Genomic DNA, 8,737 nt, shown 5'->3' on the forward strand with positions numbered 1-8,737 from the left:
TATATATGACGTACACACACACACACACACACACGCACACATACGTGTCCATATATGTGTGCAAATATGCGAGTGCATTTGCATTGTTGCATTCATAGACGGATAGATAAAGAGCGAGATGGAGAGAGAGATGAAGAGAGAGACATGGAGAGAGAGAGAGAGATATCTAGGTCTTACTTATTAAACATTTATAATTAAGAAACAGGTATTTCAAAATTAACGAAATTATTTTTCCTGTATTTACGAGACGGTGTCCTATTTACAATGAAACAGCAAAACTAATGAAATGAGACACGTTCCACACTGTACTGTGTATCATTTCACATATTCATACACACATACATATAATTGTAAGATCATATCATTAAACAAAGCACTGAGTTGCTGCGTTGGAAATCCCTACGCCATTAATATATCACGTTCGCTGAATAATTATCATATTTCTAGAGAAAAGTAATCGGATGACATGCAGTAGAAACGGAATCTTAATAGTGTCGTTGAAAAATTAGTATCTATCTATCTACCTAATTATCTACCAAAGATCATTTCTTAAGTATGTGTCGCAACGGTATCCGATTCTATTGAGCGGATCAACAACATCACGATGATGTGAGATTGCGTTGAGTCCTGACCGTGAAACAGGTTTTTCTCTATCGTTCGTTTCTCGCCTCTAACGAATGTGAGAAATCTATTGAGGATCGTTCTTAAGAGGTTTAATAAATTCTTAAAGAGGGACTCAATACTTTTTGAGTGATAAGGAAAAAAAAAGAAATACATCTATCTCTTTATCTGCCTATCTCTCTATATACCCTGTATTGAAGCTGCAAAAACATCACAAAAGCCATCGATATTCAGAGTCTCACTTTCCAGTTTGTCGGGAATGGTTTCGAAGATGGCACAAATGCTTCTACGGGAAGGCGAGTATGTTGATCTGTACGTTTGTATAGCGGGGAAATGATTCTACCAAACATGGGCAATTGGATCGATCGATGTGAGTAATTCAAAAAAGTTAGTTACCTTTTGCACGCCATTCGGTTGAACCCTCGTACGTGCATACGTGCATGTTTTTGTATGCACGAATGTATGTATGTATGTAAGTATGTATGTATGTATGTATGTATGTGTGCGTGTATGTATGTACATATATATGCACGCAATGTATATATGCAATGTAAGCATGTATGCATAGGAAGAGATAAGTATATAACTACAGAGGTGTAGAAATACATGTGTATATGTATGTGTGTATATATACAGAGAGAGAGAGAGATGGAAATAGAGATAAGAATACCTAAAGATATATACATAGAGGTACGTAATACATTTATATATGTACATGTCACGTGTGTGTGTGTGTGTATGTGTGTGTGTGTGTGTGTGTGTGTCTGTCTCCGTGTGTGTGTGTTTTACTCACATTGCGACTAATTTTCAGATAAAAAAAATGCCAACTCTAAATTCCAGCTTCGGGGAAATTCAAATTAGATTCCTTCAATACTTAAGGGACCGTTTTCCAAGAAGCATCTTTTTCTACTTCTTCCATCTTTCCACTTCCTCTAACTTTGCTAAGAACACAACGCTCTTGTTTGATGCATTATTTAAATCTTTAGCATTCCACTCTCTTTTCTTTCTTTCTTTCTTTTTCTTTCTTTCTTTCTTTCGCTTCTCTTAATCTCTTTCTTTTTATTCATCTCAGTCGTCACCTCCCCCCTCTTCCTATCATCTTCCCACCACTTACCTCATTTTCTTTTTGTTTCTCCATTTTCTGCTTTTATTTCGTTGAAATTTTTTGGATGTACTTTGTTTTCTTCTAATCGTTTTCCTTCGTTTCTTCTTCCACCTCCTCCCAGTCTACATCACCACTACCACTATCATTGTCATCATCATCATCATCATCACCGCGAAGACGTCCTCATCTTCGTTCATTTTGTCATTATTCAGACTCGTCATCTACCTTCTCCCGCTACTCTTCATTTTACTACTTCCACTAATACTAATACTAGAGCTACAAGTTCTAGCACTTCTGACACTGCGACAGCAGCAGCAGCAGCAGCAGCAGCAGCAGTAGTAGCAGCAGTCTGTATCAATTCTCCATTTGATTAATGATACACTACATTACCACATAAAGCAACACAAAAACCAACATTATCGGTTCAACGCGTTCCTTTGTCCATTTTGCACAACTCACTCTTTTCTGTTCTATCGGATGTCTTTCTTTTTAACTATATTTGTTGTTATCGGTGTCACTTCCGTTATTACCGTTGTCATAATCCTTCCGTTTCTCTTCTTCTTCTACTTTAACTACTAACTACTGCTGCTACTACTACTACTACTACTACTACTACTACTACTACTACTACTACTACTACTACTATTACTACTACTACTAACGCCACCACTATCACCACCACTACCACCACCACTACAGCTACTACTATAACTACCACTACTACTACCGCCACCACCAGTACTACCAACTCTACTACTACTACTACTTTCTTCTACTACTCCCCTCATTATTCTACTTCTTCTACATCCGTTTCTTATTTTCTTCTCTTCTTTATTCATCTTCTTCTCTTCCTCCTCCTCCTTATTTTCTTTTCCTCCTTATCTTATTTTCTTCTATTCCTTTTTTCCTCTTCTCCTCCTCATTTTCTTCTTCTTCACCTCCTCCTCCTCCTCCTCCTCCTTATTTTCTTCTTTTCATTTTCGTCTTCTTCTTCTTCGTCGTCCATGTCTGCTACTGTTTCTATGTATTTAATGTATAACTGCTCGTGCTTCCTAGCGTCTTGTGCATAACAGATGTGATACAATTTTTCATATTATTGTTCAGCCCTAGGTCAGCCCCCATCCAGTGGTAGGAACACCGCCTTTATACCACTCACAATGTATATTAGAGTTACAGTAAACATCATAACCGGAATATCGGTGTGGAATTTGAATCTATTTAGCTAGTATTTCAAGAAAACTTTGGCACTACACTGAGACCAAAATTTACAGAAATGACTTCCCGGTCAACGGAAATTCTACCATGGCATATTCTACAACCAGGAATTTAGTTTTTTGACCATTATCTAACTGTATACTCTATCATGTATAATTGCAGTGATGCATCAACAAGGATTACTTTGGCTCGGGTGGAAAGAAGACAAGAAAAGACGTCAAATTTCTAAGTTGCCGGCGTAGTTTCTGTTTTGGTCGCTCAGAGATCAGGGGGTCTCTACAGGTTGATCCCCTACTTTTCCGCATTGAGAAATCACAACTCCAGTTCTGTGGACATGGGGGATGTCGCAGGAAAGGATCGCAAGACAGATTCTTCGAGCCGAGCCAACCAACTGGAGACTTTAGAGTAGACGAAGAACGAAATCTTTGGATAATGCCCATAGTGTCTGTTCGAACACTTGGGAATCCAACGGAAAACTCCATTGTCGGTTGTTTCTCATAAAACCCTCAGGGGAGGTGCCTGATTACATTTTCCTTCGAGTAATACTAGGAGGAGGAGATGGATGTGTATAGAGATGGGTGGAGGCATGGATGATGATGACTATAATGTGTCATCCATACTTCCATGGAAGAACGTGAAGAATTCAATTCCTACGATCTTTCTCTGCCGTTTTCTTTTAAACATTTACCTTTTATTTGTTCCGATTGGACGGCAGCCATACTGAAAAATCGATCCCGGTACTTATTCTTTAAGCTTATTCTATCGGACTCTTTTGCCGAACCGCTAAGTCACGGGGACGTAAACACACCAGCATCGGTTTTCAAGCGATGTTGTGGGGACAAACACAAACACACAAACATATGCACATACATATATATATATATATATATATATATATATATATATATATATACGACGGGCTTGTTTCAGTTTCCGTCTACCAAATCCACTCACAAGGGTTTGGTTGGCCTGAGGCGATAGTAGAAGACACTTGCCCAAGGTGCCACGCAGTGGGACTGAACCCGGAACCATGCGGTTCGTAAGAAAGCTACTTAATACACACCCACTCCTGTGTATGTATGTATGTATGTATGTATATATGTATGTATGTATGCATGTATGTATGTACGTATGCAATGTTAACGTAGGTCGGTTTTGAACACAGAACGCACAGATCGGGAATAGGCCCCCAAAAATATATCCAATCTCCCATCCTGACGACTCTGTCACAATTAATGTGACAGCCCTTTCTTGAAATAGATTTACCTGGCGTTCATATATTTTATGTAATTAGCTGGTGATTTTAATTACAGTTACAATTAGTATAAGGATAATAAACTAGCTTAATGAATGTTTCACAAAGATTAACAGTGGGAGACAGTCCACATCGTTTCATTTTATTGAATTTATTATAATCGATCATGATGGAGGAACAGTCTAATCTATATTAGAATGATGACAACTTAGGGCATGTTTCTGTTTAATTATATCTTTTCAGTAAAGATTTGTCACTGTATTACAATATTACCAGGATGAAGACAATTGAAGAGCATAAGGTCTGGGAATAACCCGAACACGAACAATCTTGAAAAATGTTAATATGTATACGTGTGTGTGTGGGCGGGGGATGTGTATGCGTACATGTGTACGTATGTCGGTGTATTCGAAAGAGATTTCGTTAAGAATACATTGAAAGTTAATACACTGACCTACATTCCTTCAATCATTCTGTATTTAATTCCTCTCGTCTATAAATCCAAACGAATATGTATGCATGGAGGTGTATATATATACATATATATATATATATATATATATATATATATATATATATATATATATATAGGGAGGGAGAGAGTGTGAGTGGTACATATATACATTCATATATATATGCATTTATGTGTCATTGTTCAGTTTCATTTCAAGATTTCCTATGTATGCACGTATGTATAGATGTACGTATGTGTATATGTTCGTATGTGTGTGAGCGTGTGTGTCTTCACACATACACAGCACATATATATATGATGTGATATATGTAGTTAATGTGAGACATGCCTACTAGGAAGCGGGTTGGTCGGGGGCGGAGGGGGGAGGCGTGGGCCATAGGACCACATCAGACAGAAACAATCTCAAACGATCAATAGAAGCAGCGAGAAAGTGGCATCCAAAACAGGAGTAGTGGCGCAACTGCTCAACATGTGTGACGAAGCACTCACCAATTGTTACGCTACATTAATTTCTATGCTATACAAACAGCATATTGTAAAAAACCATATCGAAATTTATTTCAAGTGCTGCCAACTAATGAAAACTGACCTCGTGGCGCCTTACAACCAACCAAATCGAAATCATATTTTGTATATACATAATTATCAATTTACAGTTTGGAGAAGTGGTTTTATATATTTCTTTAAAGACTTGTATATTTATATTTTTGTTTATCCGTCTATTTATTAATGTATTCCATGTTTCCTTATCTCTATTGAATAGATATTGATTCTTAATATACAAAGAATTTTTATATTTATCCATTGGAAATAGGGAAATAAGAATTATCCAATATTTTCTTCGGGCAATATTGATAGTCGATACGATGTGTATCTACTTATCTCTTGTAGATATCGCATACTTAATCCTAAATTCGTATATAAATGATACACACACACTAAAATATACATACATACATACATGTGAAGGCACGTGGTTTAGTGGTTAGGGTTTTCTGCTCACGATCATAATGTTGTGAGTTCGGTTCCCGACGGTGCGTTGTATCCTCACGTAAGATATTTTATTTCACGTTAATCCAGTGAACTCAGGTGGCAAAAATGTGTAATTTAAAAGGTCAGCATCACATTCTGCGTCACGCTGGATCCTGCCCCCAGCCGCGAACTACGTTATGGGTATGCATGTCTGTGGAGTACTCAGCCACTTGCACGGTGATTTCACGAGCAGGCTATTCCGTCGATTGGATGAATCGGAACCCTCGTCGTTGTAACCGATGGAGTGCCAGTACAGGCATACATACTAATTTATCCAGATCACAAGTTCCGGTTTATACCTGTAATTATTGGGGCCCTGGGATATGTAACACACTGCCTATATACAAATCTCGAGAAATTAGGCTTCTCAAAATCAGAAATGAGAAAGCTAATTCGAAGACTACAGATCCAATCCATCACTGGAACTGTAAAAATCTGTAAAGCTTTCCAGAAGTTTATCGTTTAAATATAGATGAGCATTTTCCTTTCTTTGCTCTAGCTACCATTACTTATAAGACTTGCCAACTTTTCAGAGTAGTCAGACTTGTTCATCACCACTGTAGCATTTCCCTTGTCCGCTGGAAGTATTATGCCGGAATCGTCACTCTGTAGTCTTTTGATAGCGAACTTTTCTTCCTTAGTGATGTTTGGTTGAGGAGTTGTTTGCTTCTTTCTGGTTCCTGTCTCACCTTCCACCTTACTTCATCTCCCAGGCTTGCATGCGTTAGTTCGATGACCTGGGTTGAACATGAATAACAGGAAAGACGTCGGTGATGCCCTCTTTACCTCCAACCTTCCAATTCCAGACGTTCCACTGGGTGCGTATGGCTCCGCGTGACAATAGAGGCACCTGAAAGAAGTAACGAAAGCCTGGTATAGTTTATTAAGCCACCCAGACCCACGACCAGCGCCAGCTGGAATTGTACTTGTACCTCTGTACATATGTATTCAAGCTTAAATCTATCTGAAATATACACACATATTCATACATTTAGGCTTATACCTACAGAAATGTGCGTACTCATGTGTATCTATAACTACACATGTATGTAGATGTGTGCATGAATGTGTATATATGTATTACATTATATTGTGCATGTATATATGTGTCTATATCTGTATATAAGTATGTGTATGTGTGTGTATATATATACATATATCGATAGATAGATAGATAGATAGATAGATAGATATGCATGAATTTCCTTGTCGAATGTGCACATATATTCGCGGCTCATATTCCTGGCTAAACGTATCGTTTGCTATAATTTGATTGGTTGGTTATCTTTACTGCTGTTTAGTATATTATTGGCTTATCTCGCTCATGTTTCAAATTATTGGTTTCTTTCAATGGTGTTTGCTAGTTTTTTTCAACAGTTTCTCATTGATACATTCCACACACAAATAGAATTATTTTATTCAGCACCACTAGTTCAGAAATTTAAAACTTTGGATATTCCGTGTGCTTTTTGGAGCAGACAAAAGGAGACCTGCTATGCAAATGCTTCTCAGTCAGAGCACGTTGCAATGTGGTCGGCCTAAATAATGCCAAAGTTGATATAGAACCTGTGCGTGTGATTATTACTGGCATAATGACCCTCCCGAGATAGAACAAAATCTGTTTCAACGGAAGCATTCTCGTCAGGAATCTTGAAAGCAAATAGAAAAACTTGAATTCAATTTTATACTAAGAGCAAAGAATGAAAAAAATACGTTTGTGTAATTTGGACAACTACTATGGCGGCTACTGAATTCATTGCTACTGCAACTACTACCGCTACAGCTGCTGCTACGACCACTGCTGCGACAGCTGCTGCCACTACTTCTGCTGCTTCGACGGCTACTACTGCTGCTGTTGCGCTTATTAGGTACTAACTAATAGGAGATATATACTTTGGGTTTCCCTGCTAATCTTTTCATCCGCATGATGATCCCGAGGTAGGATCCATTTGCATTAATTGACCAACACATTCATTTAGCAACACCGCCACCCTATTAACATTCCACTCTGGCGCAATTTGAACTCAGGCGTTAAAGAGTATTTTATTAAAACACGTTAGGTCTTTTTGCCAGCCACCGTTCTAATTCTGACATCCACCGACCATACAAATAAAGCTAAATAACAAATATTACATAGACAACCGTTATTATTATTATTATTATTATTATTATTATTATTATTATTATTATTATTGTCACTGACACATCTACTCAAGCACTTGACGGGCATAAACAGTATTTTAGAAGTTGAATATGTTCCAAGCCTGAGGCTAATTGCACAATTGAAATGCATTCCATGAAACTGTTCGTTGTACACAAGCCAGGTTCTTCGATAGACATACATACACACGCACATACATAAAGGTATGAATGCACATATATATATATATATATATATATATATATATATATATGTGTGTGTGTGTGTGCGTGTGTGTGTGTGTGTATGTATGTATGTATAACATGTCTGTGTCTGCGCAAGTGTGTAAAATACCTATAGATACATAATCTGTTTATGTGTATGTATATGCGCGTGTATCATTCTGATTGTCTACTATGGCGCTGGCCGACCAAGTCTGCCGATATATCACAACTTAGAGAAACCCCCAGTCACCACACTGGGCCGCTGGAAATGGTATTTGTGTATAAATATTTGGCCGAAGACTTCAAATGTTAACTGTATGCTGCCCACAACAATAAATATCTTACAGAAAATTGCAAGAGGCGAATTGGCAGGCTCTTGAAATTATAACTTCCAATCCTGCCGAAGTCACCTCTGCCTTTCAATTTTCGGGATCGACTAAGCCAAGCGTCAGTCGAATATTAGGGTCGCAGTAATCTAAGTAACCTAATGCTTAGCGGTATTTCGCCTGCCGTTACGTTCTGAGTTCAAATATATGTATATATATATGTGTGTGTGTGTATATGTATATATATATGTACGCATATATATATATGTGTATGTGTATATATATGTATATATGTGTGTGTGCGTGCATGAGTGTATGAGTGTTAGTCAATATTACTATATATT

At 37.7% G+C, this 8,737-nt stretch overlaps 1 protein-coding gene and 1 non-coding gene across 2 annotated transcripts in view; both read left to right on the top strand.

Moving 5' to 3' along the window:
• Positions 1-8,737, top strand: part of LOC106877658 (uncharacterized) — a 776,611-nt gene that overhangs the window by 743,487 nt on the left and 24,387 nt on the right. The window lies entirely within an intron of this gene.
• On the top strand, positions 525-755 carry LOC128248410 (small nucleolar RNA U3). Its single transcript, XR_008264655.1, has one exon. It is a non-coding gene; the product is annotated as a small nucleolar RNA U3 (small nucleolar RNA).

This window comes from Octopus bimaculoides, chromosome 7 (genome assembly GCF_001194135.2).
Source record: "Octopus bimaculoides isolate UCB-OBI-ISO-001 chromosome 7, ASM119413v2, whole genome shotgun sequence".
Lineage (NCBI taxonomy): Eukaryota > Metazoa > Mollusca > Cephalopoda > Octopoda > Octopodidae > Octopus > Octopus bimaculoides.